The 12,379-nt window shown below is 50.5% G+C and overlaps 1 protein-coding gene across 1 annotated transcript in view; it reads right to left on the minus strand.

The window, feature by feature from the left end:
• The window catches only part of Cemip (cell migration inducing hyaluronidase 1), a 132,108-nt gene extending 126,641 nt beyond the window's left edge, over positions 1 to 5,467 (minus strand). Inside the window, exon 1 of the mRNA XM_003475464.5 lies at positions 5,336 to 5,467. The gene's annotated coding sequence lies outside the window, so the exon portion shown is untranslated. The remainder of the gene's footprint in view (positions 1 to 5,335) is intronic.
• Between the last annotated feature and the right edge of the window lie 6,912 nt (positions 5,468 to 12,379).

Genomic DNA, 12,379 nt, shown 5'->3' on the forward strand with positions numbered 1-12,379 from the left:
TTGGCTTCTGTGAGTGGTTGGATAATGGAATTCAGCCGCACACCTGCAGCCTGGCTCCCGTAATACATTTGAGATGGCCAGGAATGTGACGGGGTGGGGGTTGAGGAAGATAACTCGCCTTAAATTTCATCTTCGGGTTGAAAAGAAATCTGTGATCTTTTCAAGTCAAGAAGAGTTGTTTAAATGTAAACATGCATTCTTAGTGTCTGGGAGCAGAGTTAGATGAAATTCCCCAAGTGATCTCTTAATACCAGCAAAATTGCACTCGAATGCCTCTGCCAGGCAAAGATAAATCGCCACTTGCACAATGGTCTTGCACTTAAAAGTAGCTCCGTCCGGAAAGCTTTGAAAATTTATTACGACAGGGGAAAGGGAAAACTTAAAGCAGTTCAAGATATTTAGTCTGCTGATAAGAGAGCTTAGGAGGGACAATAATTATCTGCAAGAATTTGAAGGGTCATTAAGAGGATATAAGCCGGCTGGGTGCCATCAACTTGGACACCGGAAATTAACTTAAGTGATACCAAAATGAGTTGGAGTCAGAATCACAGAAGGTCAATAGTGATGCAGATCCTCACTATACAAAAGAAGCATCGGACAGGAGCTTGTTGGAGACCTGTGGGGTGGGGTGGCCTGCAGATACCAAACCGGAACCATCCCTTCATCAACCAATTCCCGGGGTTTGTCTCATATCCAGGTCTAGAAGCAGAATCTAAACTCGCCTCTTAGATTTATAGGTAAAGAAATAGAAGATCACACGTGGCAGGGAACCTGCATAAGCAGTGGCAGCTGGTCCAGGATGGAGCAGTCAGAACTGCTGTCACCTTTATTCTAGTCCCAAAGGAACGCACCAGTGGCTCCCTCCTTTCCTGACTGGCTGGCCCCAGAAAGGAAGCCTGTGTCCTGTCCTCAAAGCCACAGCACCATCCTCAGCCCCGTGGGCTGGGTCCATGTCTTGTGGCCCTGGAGATATAAACTCCCAGTGCTGACAGGGCCCGGGCAGCAGGCTAAGGAGGCTGGCAGCCTTTCTGCCCCCATATGCCACCTAGAAACAGGAGACAGCAGAGGGTGCTCTCCAGTCTGGACCCACTGGGCTCTGGACATGCCTTGCTGTAACAGACAATGCCTAATGGCTAAGCTCTTAGGCTGACAGCTGCAAGAAAGGAGCACCCAGGGTTTTCAAAAGCAGTTGTCTGGTCCACACACTTTAAAGTCCAGTTGTATCTAAACCTAGTTAGAGTTGCCCTTGCTCAAGATTCACAGCTAAAACTCAGCCATTTCCCAATGCAAGGAGACAGGCTGTTGGGGCTGCAGAGGGGCCCTGCATGAGTGGGCCCTAAGCCAGGGGCCCCTGCTGTGCTTCCCAGACTACCATCTCACAGTGTGGGAAGGAAAGGGTGCCTTTTGGCTCCTAGAGTCAGAGTCACAGCTCAGCCCTTGGAAATAACAGAAGCAGGAATGCCATGTTCCCTCTGAATGGGCATTGTACTTCCTGGCACCCAGGGACCTAAGCAGGTAGCAAATGCATATTTGATAGCATTTCTCTGCAAGTGGTCTCCCTTCCAAAGATCCTAGCTAGAACAAAGCCTGGCACAGGGCAGACAGAGGAAAAGTGGGGCTGTGGGGCCTATTCAAGAGGCTGGGGGCCTCGGGGAGGGGCTAGACAGAGAGGTGCTGACATCAGTAAGTCACCATGGCCATTATAATGGCCATTATGCTTCCCAAAGGTGCAGCATTCACACACACCAGACTTTCGGGAAAAGAGCTATAGACCCAGCTGAACAGCTGGGAAAACAGTAAAAATGAATGAAGCAAAGAAAAGTCTCCCCTAGTAGCCATGGCCCACCAATCCCAACTTCCCGCCAACCCAATCAGAAAGAACAGAATACAGATCTGATCCTTTACTAGTCACTGCTCAAAGGAGACTGAGATTGCCAGCAAAATGTGATTAAAAATAAATAAATTAAAGCATTAAGGGGACAGCTGATGCATTACCCCATCAGATCAAACACCTGGACATTTGCCACCATGTACAAAAATACAGTGTATTCCAGACTTTTCAAAGATATGGGGATCTTGTAGCTCTTTATTGCCTTTTAGGAACCCAGTCTAAATGCTTGCATGTCTCTCTTGAGCTATAACTGCAAATGCAAAATGCATTTAATCCATCAAGCAGTGCTGCGTTGCCAATACCACAGAAGGTACTAAAAGGGAGTCATTTCCACGGCAGGCTTCAGAAGTGGCTGAGAGTGACGGAGCTCAGCCTTTTCATCCTGCTAGCCCTTCTCACTGAATGCCACTCCTGACATTTGATCTGTCTGTCCCAGGGACTCAATACCACTGCAACTGACTAGATGTCACAGGAGCCATGCAGAGCTCCTTTCTTCTGCTCCGTACTTCCTCCCTGCATGGGCCCTGCTTTCCAAGAGTGTCCTGCAGTTCAATCATTTTCTTACCAGAAAGCCGTGAGGGGACTGGACACTGGAATCTGTGTGGAATTCCACAGAAGGAAGTCAGGACTTCAGCTCAGCCGTGGACCCGGGTTCTCCTCCTGCTCTAGTCATGTCACCAGTAGATGAAAGTCCCAGAAAGACCCCCAGAATCTGATTATTCTTTGGTTCGACTCTTTCCAGAAGGAGAAAGCAGAGAGTCCTGATCTATTAAGGAGAAAGAGAATGAAAAGCTAAGATTACAGCATGTGAGACTGGTAGAAATACACACACGTTGGGGCTGGGGATTTAGCTCAGTGGCATAAGCCCCTGCCTTGCAGTTGTGAGTTCGATCCCTGGTACCAATAAAAATGAAAAAGACAAAAAAAAAAAAAAAAAAAAAAAAAGAAAGAAAGAAAAAGAAATACACACACGTGCACGTACAGTACAGGGGGAAACAGCTAACTGGAAGGTCGGGTACTCTATAACTGCATTATCCCAGTTTCCATGGTGGTAGATTTCTACCAGACAGAGCCCCCAAATGGAGCCCTCTAGGGGACTTTCAAATCCAGCTAGGACCAAAACCTGATCAAGCATGCTAGCCAGTCTCAGACTGGCCAACCTCAGCATCAAGAATTGTGCTTCTTCCTGCAGGACAATGCCACTCTGAGATCTCGCAGCCCCCCTGCCTGATATGTTAACCCACACTTCATCCTGGAGAACTGAGTTTAGGAGACCACTCCTACAGCAGTTCATCCCCAGCCAGATAAGGAAGTCTCCTGAAAGACCTTGCCTTCTTCTAAGAGAAAGGCTCAGAAGAACAATCCTCTGAATCCAAGGGCTGCGATAATACTTTGAAAATGACTTACTTTTTTCCCCTCCAAGTTGTACAGGCAGGGAAGACAGCTGACTGATTTGTGGCACGTAAAAATTCTTCCATTTATCTTTAAGTGAGAACATTCTTGGCATTGTGATCAATTTCAGCCTTTTCACCACCCCATCAACAGGTTCTCGAACGTGGACTTTGGTAGAGACGGAGATGGAGTCCCTACTGAGGAGTGAGCAGGTTAGGACAGAGGGCAGAGGGCTGAAGCACAGCTCAAGAGAAAAGCACGGTTGTCCTTAAACACACCCACTACCAGCCCAGTTGTATGCAGCTCGGTGCTCAGCCCTGGGTTAACAGCTCCACAGTGTGCCCATGAATTCTCCCAGCAGCAGTGCCAGGTGGGCTCTCCTACCCCATCTAACACAGAAGCAGCCTTGAGAGTTTAACTGACATTTTTTTCTCTCCAAGGCCTGCCTCAACCACACAGAACTTCTTCACTGCAATTTAAAACACAAGATGCAGAAGAAGAAAGGTCCCCTTCAGTGTTCTTTCTCACTAGAGGGAGATGTGTCATTTGGTGCACAGATTAACCAGCCCAGGTTTTCTCACTGTTTCCAAGTAACAAACGTGAACAACTCTACGGGGCCAACAAGGAGCCTCTGGGAGCTGCTTTAAAAGCATTCTGCACTTTATAGGAAACCATAAGGACCACAAAGCAGCTCAGTTGCTTTTGCAATTGCATTCAATCACACAATTGTAAATTTGTTCCGTTTGATTTCTTCTCCATTTGCGTTATTCACCGTGAAATTAATATATCCCTCCAACAGCACATTTATTAAATAGTTCAATACGACAGAACACATGACCCAATGTCCTACACAGAAACATCTGGCATCATCTCACTGCCCTGGTCAAATACTCAAGGCTCACACCCTCAGCACCCCAGGAGAGCCCCTGCTGTGTCACAGAAAAGCCAAGGGAGCCCCAAGTGACACCAGGAGGTGCTGCACAGTCTGCTGTGGGCTGGGGAGGGAGGACAGGGCACCAACCACAGTCTCTGGCGGGCCTCCTGAGTGGTTGGTGGCGCCCGAAGATGGAATACCTGCAGACTGTCGGTGCCTTCCACCTTCCCTACGCGCCAGTGCCCCGCCTCCCGGGGACAGCGAGTGACTCCACAGACCCAGGGCCACAGACCCGCGTGGAGGAAGTGGCTGGGAGCTGTCCATGGTGGCGCAGCGCTTGGCACGCAGAGAGCCGCCGGCTCCAGCCCCGGGCGCGCTGGAACGCTCTCCAGACCGCGGCGGTGGAGAGACTGCCGGGCTCCCCGCTCGCGATGGGGCTGAGCCAGGCGCTGGCGCACACTTCAAAGGTTTAGCTTGGAAACGGAGCTCTTACCTGCAAGCGCTGCTCAGGGCGCAGGACTCCGAGCCTCGAGCCTTGGAGCCGGTAGCTGGCGCACCCAGGACCTCCTTGCCTCTCGCCGGTCCACTCCACGTCGTCGCCGGCTTCGTTCCCCGGGCGGCAAGCTGGAGTCCAGCCAAGACCCTGGCTGCGCCCCGCCGGGACGCTGTCCTTCCGATTCACCCGAGGCCACCCTCCTGCGCTGCCAAGTCTCTGCCGGCGACCTGCGAGTCTTCCCCGCGCTGCCAGGCTTAGGACAGCAGCCTGAGTACTAGTGGGGCCCCTGAGGCCACCGACGTCCTGCGGTGCCCGCGTGGCGCGGGGAAGCCGAGGAGACCCGAGGGGACGTGCGGAGTCCGAGCGGGACGCAGACCTGTTGCAGCCGTGCGTCCGGGAGCACCCGCAGCCTCCGGCTGGGCAGATAGGATCTGCACCTCCTTCCGAAGGGGACGGGGCAGGCAGGGACGCCCTCCCCGAGGGGTGCGCGCTGCTGGGGACTCGGCGCACCGAGACCTGTCCCGAGCACGGGACCCCATGTTCAGGGAGACTCGTGGAGGACAGCGCCAGACCCACGGACACACGGACAGGCGGACGGCACGACACTGGGGGCCGGTAGGAGCCGTGAGAGGGACGCGGGACCCCACACACGCACCTGGCCGGACACCCCTAGCCCACTTACCTCCGGGGGGCGCCTGGCGAGAGACAGTGCAGAGATCGGCGTGGCAGGCGCAGTGAAGTCGGCCTGGAGAACTGGGTTCGGACCCGGCTTTGGCGGGGCCGCGGTCCCTGGGTTCCAGCTCGGCTCGCGCTCTCCGCTGGCTGCCGCCAGCCAGGACACCACTTTTATAGCAGAGCCGATTGGCTGGCCCCGCCCCGGCCCCGCCCCCGGCGCCCTACCAAGCGGCCGCCCTACCCCCGGCTGCCGGGAGAGGGCGCTGGAGCCCGAAGGAGCGGTGAACCGCCTGCCTGGGCCGTGGGGTCACAGAGAGGCAGGCAGCTCTGAGTCTCAGAATCATTTTCTTTTTAAACCCATACCGCCTCAGAGACGTGACTCAGCGATCCTCCAAAAGGAAGATGAGACAGCGATCTGGAACTGAAGTCAGACAGGCCAGTGGGCCTCAGTCTGCACGTCAGGAGAGTGGGGCTTCTCCTGAGCAACATGTTGGCCAGCTCAAGGAAATATGGGTACTGGCCCTAGCACGTACTCTGGAAGTTGGGGTGCCAGAGCTGAGCACCTCTAGATCAGAGACGGGCCACTCTTCTCAATGTTAAGGCCAGAAGGTGCAGCTAGTGATGGTCCCTGCTGGTGTGAGAGTGCCCGTGAGAAAAGTACACAATAACCGTCCCACAGCCTCTGGAATCCATGTGGCCACTAACTTGCTGTGTGACTTCCTGTTGGTCACTTCCTCTTTGGGTCTCTGTGGTTTGCAGTTTTCCCTGGCCCTTTGATTTTAATCTGCAAAATGAGAGTTTGGGTACCAGCTCTCCTTCATCCCTCTTCCTGGAGCTGCTCCCAAGCCTGTCCCAAGGTAGCTGCATTCCTGGTGTCCTCTTCTTCCTCCTCTGCCAGTGTTCTGTGGGCACCAGCTCAGCCTGAATCTCGGACAGTGCTCACAGGCTCCAGAACGGACAGGTGGGCCTCGGTGCCAGCCTGGAAGGTTTTGTCCATGTCGTGGCTAGGCAGCAGCTTTGGGCCCCTCCAGATCCTGAGAGCACAGCCCTCACCCCTGGCCCTGTCTGGAAGCTGGGCTTAGACTTCCTGGAGAAAATGATCAGGAGTCTCTGCCCTTCCCAGCTTTTCTAGGAAGTAACCACAGGACTCTGGGACAAGCTGTGGGCCCTTTCTTCCTCTCTAGTAAGGCACATCAAGCCTCCCCAGAAGAGGGCTGCCTAGGCCTCATAATCCCAGACATGAGGCCCTCACCTCAGCCTTGCTGAAGAGTGTGAAAGGGTCCTCTGTGCTCCCACAAGAATTAGAGGCTACACGCTGTGAGCCTGTATCCAGGCTTTGGTGCTAAAGACAGACTCCGGCCCAGGGATGGGATGGGATGGGGGGCTGAGTCATGCTTCACACTGTCCGTATCCCCTGGACTATAGGCCAGTGCCCCAGGGGAAAGCAATGCATATGAACTGCAGACAAGCAATTCTGCAGTCAGTCTGCACTCAGGACATCCATGCACCCTCGTAAAGGATGGTGTGTGGGTCATTCTTTCTGAATGAGTATTGGTGAAAATAGCCTAATGGCCATATGACCTACCTGAAACCCAGGGCTCACCAGTGCAGAGCAGAGATGCCCAATAAAGGGAGTCTTTAGCTTCCTGGTGCTTACAGGATACCCCGCAAAGACTTCAGGGAGAGAAGATGTGGTTGCCAGGGTGCCACCTGCCACCAAGCGCAGCCTCTCATCCTACCCCATCCCCCAACCCACCCACTCCCCGCCATGTGCTGCCACAGGATGTCCAGATCTGGCCTTGGGGCTGCTGACCGAATTCCAGCCCACCCCTCAGGGCTAGGGTTACCACGTTCCACCTGCTGATCCACACAGCCAGCCCCCTACTCCCACCAGGAAGCAAGGAGAGCTGCAAAGCCAGATGCAGAGTGGGCTGCAGACCTTAAGGTTTTAGAAAAGGAAAAATCTGAGGCACGCCCACCCTAGGAACCGTGGGGAGATTCAGGAGCAGATTCACATTCGGCCAACAGGCGTCGCCCTAGCATACTGAGCCAGCAGCAGGCACCAGCATTCCTGGCTGGAACCCCGGGCGGGTCTGCAGCGCTGCCTGGGCTTGGTCTCCGTTTCCTTACGTATGGGTGGAGCTGCCTGGTAAGAGGGACACAGGGAGCGGACTTCGTTTTTCTGGGGTGCGAAGTTCTGCGAAGGGCCTTGGCACAGGAATGCTAGGACACAACTCCAGACCTGGGAAGGTGGACACCCCAGTCCCGGCTCCTCACACCACTGGTCCTCAAGAAATACAGAGTCCCCCTCAGTGTTCCACAGCTAACATATACCCACACTGCCTGTGTGCACGTGACCTTTTCGTGACATTCCTTCTTAGCACAAAAATCGTATGCAAAAAGCAGAATATGAACAAAAGACAAAAGACTTCTCGTCTTAAAATATAGGAAAAGCAATACAGAAAAAAGCACTTTTCCAGGATCGTATCTATTAATTTTAGCTACCAGCCCAACACTTTCTCCTGTATGTTACATACATAGATGCAGAAACACATGCATGTATGTGACAGTTCCATCCAGCAGTTGGCTCAAAATCATGTCCTCACTAGGCAGCTCTCTCTGAGAAGGCGGGGAGGTCCCCAACACTGTCCAGCAGGGAGCAACACTGTCAGTATTTACATTGGCAGGGAAGAGATAGGTCAGTGGGCGTTCTTATAAAGATAACATTATTCAAGGGAAAAGGAAGCCCGCAGGTTTGCGGAACATCTGAAAAAATTTCCAATTAATCCACAAGGGAAAGGGCACATACTAAAACTGTACAGGCATATCCATCAGATTGGCCAAAATCCAGACGTTTGACACTCAGGGAGCACTGGGGGCGGGGAGAGTGCAGAGTGGTCCCTCACGTGTCACCGATGAGAGTTTAAATTAGTACAGTATGTGTTGGAGGGCAGGGAGACAGGCCTGATGAAATGTACATACCATTTGACTCAGCAATTCCACTCCCAGGAATTTATCCTGCAGACACATGCAAAAATTATTAATGCCAGGTTATAGATAGCAGCTCTGTTTGCAATCATTTCTTTTTTTTTTTTTTTTAAGGAAACAGACTAAATATCTAGCAATAGAGCAAATTAAATAAATTATTTTACATCTATATGATGAAGACTAGCCGGCTTTTGGGTTGTTTGGGTTTGCATAATAGCTATGCATAGTTATCACACTTGTAATCCCAGCTACTTGGGAGGCTGAGGCAGAAGAATCACAAATTTGAAGCCAGCCTCGGCAACAGAGCAAGATCTTGTCTAAGAAAGAATGAGAGAGAGAGAGAAGGAAAGAGAGGGGGAAGGAAGAAGGAAAGGAGGGAGAGAGAGGAGAAAGGGAGAAAGAGGAACTGCTTTATAAACAATTTTTGCCAAAATAAAAAAAATTTAGAGCCAGGTACAAGAGCACACTCCTGTAATCCCAACTACTCAAAAGGCTGAGGCAGGAGATTCGAAGTTTCAAGTGAGCTTGGTAGATGGAAGCTAAGTCAGGCTGCAAGGAGGGTTTGAGACAGCCCTGATACTAGACAGTTTTCTGGACATGTATTAAGGAAGCATTGAAAAGAAAATATAGCCAGAGTTCTTTCAAAGTAGATTGTCTTGGTTATTTTTCTCTCTTGTTGCTGGGACAAAATACTCAACACCCAAAATGAAGGAAGGAAAGGTTTATTAAGCTTACAGTTTATGGAGGTTTCAGTCCATACTTAGTTGGCGTCAAGGTAAGGTGGCACCCACCCCTAAGTGGATGCAGCCCTCACACCGTCAATCCCAGCGCTAGACAATGAACCAATCACAAATGCTAGACTTAGCTGCCTTCAAAAGGTCCACATCCCATGACTTCCTGGGGCTTTGGGGGGACATTTAAATACAAACCATAACAACAACCCACTTCTACGGAGAATTTCTCAATTACTTTTCCCTTGGATAAGATCCAGAGGGATTGTGTGGCCTCAAGATCCTGCAGGTGGCCTCCACATCAGCTTCCACTGTCACCATCTAACTGAGTCTAATGCCTTATACCACTGCTCTGTCGTGATGCCCTGTCACCATCTGTCTGGCTCACTCAGCATTGCCATCTTGGTGTTTTTTTTTAATGTACAAGTATATTCCTGCTTGAAGTTTTTGTGTTTATTGTCCCCCAAACCAGCAGGACCAACCCATCCTTACTCCATGTTAGCTTCAATTCAGCAATCCCTGACTCCAAAAAGTACAGGGACAGCTCTAGCCCTACTACGCTCACCTCTGCTTTTCCAGACTGACTCTCACCTGCGTTACCTGATGTCCCATCACTGATGCTGTGATATCAGCGCATTTAAATGGAGTTAAATAAATCATTTTGTTCACTGCCCCATTGCTGGTGCCAGGCATCTGTTGGCTCATGGAGTATGCTTTATCCTAAACAGGATCTCACTTGGACTTGTGAAGGTTTTGAATCTTTTTCCAAACATCAGTTCATTCATTTTTGTTTCCATAATGCCCTTGGGAGCCAGAGGACGCTTGGTTGGTGGCCCCAAGTTTGCATTTCAGAAAAATCTTTTTCTCACCTCTTTTTGCATGGCGAATGTAGAGCTGACCTTCAGCTGTCTTGGAAGCCTGCAGGGTTTCAGAGTAGATCCCAGCCTGTGCTGCCTACTGCCTCTGCCTCCTGCCTACAGCTGTGAGCTCAGAGCATGGAAACCCTATACTCCAGCTCCTCAGGCTCCCCCAGCCCTCTGCCCATCCACAAGGTGGCAAGATGCTGGCCTTAGGCAATCCTGAGCAGAGAGAGAAACATTTCTCTACTATGATCCATACAATACTCCCCTGGAGGGACTTCAGACATGGAAAATAACGCACAGGTAAAATGGTGCTTTTAGATGCTGCGTGGCATTCCCAGGCCACCAAGTTAATCTGCTAGAACACACTGCCGCAGGGCATCAGAACCCAGGACCCAGAAGTGTCACTAGAAGTGCTCCCCAGGGAAAAGGTTGTGCTTCGGTGCTAGTTCAGATCCCAAAGTCTGTAATGAATAAGATGCAGGCAGGGAAAAGGTGGCACTATTTGGTCACTTGGGCTAGTGGTCCTCGCCAGTGTCACAGCTGGCCCATCTCTGCACTGACGACCCTGACTCCCTATTGGTGTCCAGCCGTGGCCTCCTTCAGGTGGGCAGATGAAAGTAAGATCACCTCTGTGACCTGATTTAGTAGATGAGAGAGGAGCACATTGAAGTACTAGTCTCCAGGCTATGGGAAATGAGGGGCTCCAGATGGGCGGACTCTTCACTGTAGGTTCTGTTTATTTTGTGGCGTCAGTTGTGCATGCCAAGCGCTGAGCCCCACCCCCTGCCTTTTGTGTTTTTATTTTATTTTTATTATGAGCAGGGTCTTGATAAGTCACCCAGGCTGGCTACCAGCTTGCCATCCTCCTGTCTCAGCCTCCTGAGTAGCTGGGATGACAGTCGTGTGCCATGTGACTAGCTGGGTTCCAGGAGTGTGGTCTCTGGAGAGAGACTGTTGCTGCTTTAACGTCCTTAGGAGGCCTAGGATTGGAGGACGTAAAACTCAGTTCTTCTTGTTACTTGTTACCAAGACAGCAAGTCTCTCCTTTTCTAGGAACTGTTGCTAGAGACTGCTTCTAGAACTATTAGGGCCCTGTAGAATCCCTTTTCATTTAAATGTAAATGAATAATCTGTCTCGTTGATTTTCAGATGTTTGCATGAGTCCCATGAAATTCCTGAGAAGCCTCATGAAAGCAGAGGACTGGCCCCTCCCTTGTGTCTGATTCATTTGGGTCGAAGATACCGAAAGCCTGCCTTTCTGACAAGTTACCAGGTGACACAGTGCTGCTGACTGGGAAGTCCACTCGGAGTGCTGTTAGTCAATGACAGTGACAGAACTGGTACTTAATTATCTGCTAGTTGAGAAAATATTTCTTTCTTTCTTTCCTTTTGTCTTTTTCTTTTTTATCAGTACCGGGGATAGAACTCACGACCACACACTTGCAAGGCAGGCACTTATGGCGCTGAGCTAAATGCCCAGCCCTGAGAAAATATTTCATACTTGTGAGTCCAAGAATGTTTTAAAATAAATTTTATAGAACATTTTTTATCTGCAGCCATAGCAATATGCATTTAAAGAGCATGGTAAATATGCGGGTGAAACAATGTTTACTCTGTCTGCACAAAGGGCTGGTTCTGTGCTGGTAATGCCGAGTTATTCTGGTCTTTCTAAGATGGACAGGCTGTCTTCAGAAGGAAAGCCCTGTTCACTCATACATCCTGCTGCTACGATCTGAGCTGTGACCACTCCCTGTGAATGTGTAGAGGAAAAATGGAAACACTTTCTGTGGTTCTAAAGACCACACAATTTTTACAAAGGAAATGTTCACCAAAAAATGCAAATGAAAATCTCAAGGAGACTATGGTCAAACAGGAAAAGCCACAGCCACGCATGCTTCAGGGTATACTGAAAGACTGCTACTGTCCCGTACATTTCCAAGGGCCTCTTTCCTGTGCATTGTTTTGAAAAGTCTTCTCCATAAAGAACACATTGTTCTATCTCTCCAGATGACCATGATCCCCTGTGGGGAGCTCATGATGTCACGGGTACACTTGATGTCCTCATTAATTTTATCAGGGAAGCCCCAGCTCATCCCTGACCTGAGACACACAGCTGCTACCTGGTGAGGCTCCCATCCCAGCACAGATAGCGGACTGCAGAGGTGCCGGTCAGACCACGTTCCTGCATCAGCCTGAAGGTGTGATGCCGCCCCTCTCTGAGTGTTTTCCATGCAGTGTACATTGCAATTTCACATTTTCACTGTTGTGAGTTGTCTGAGCTGCAAGAGGACAGAGGCTGTGCCACAGGGTCCCCAGAACCCCAGTGCTCACAGCCATAACCACATTTTGCTGAGTGGGTAAATGGAGGAATACATTTTGTGCACCAGTCACCTTGATAAATGGAATCTGATTAAAAGAATAGGTGTTATATTTTACTTTTATTGTTTTAAGAAAAAGCCCATTTGAGCC

The sequence above is a fragment of the Cavia porcellus genome, unplaced genomic scaffold (assembly GCF_034190915.1).
Source record: "Cavia porcellus strain 051 isolate PalLab524CR breed Dunkin Hartley unplaced genomic scaffold, mCavPor4.1 scaffold_6, whole genome shotgun sequence".
Lineage (NCBI taxonomy): Eukaryota > Metazoa > Chordata > Mammalia > Rodentia > Caviidae > Cavia > Cavia porcellus.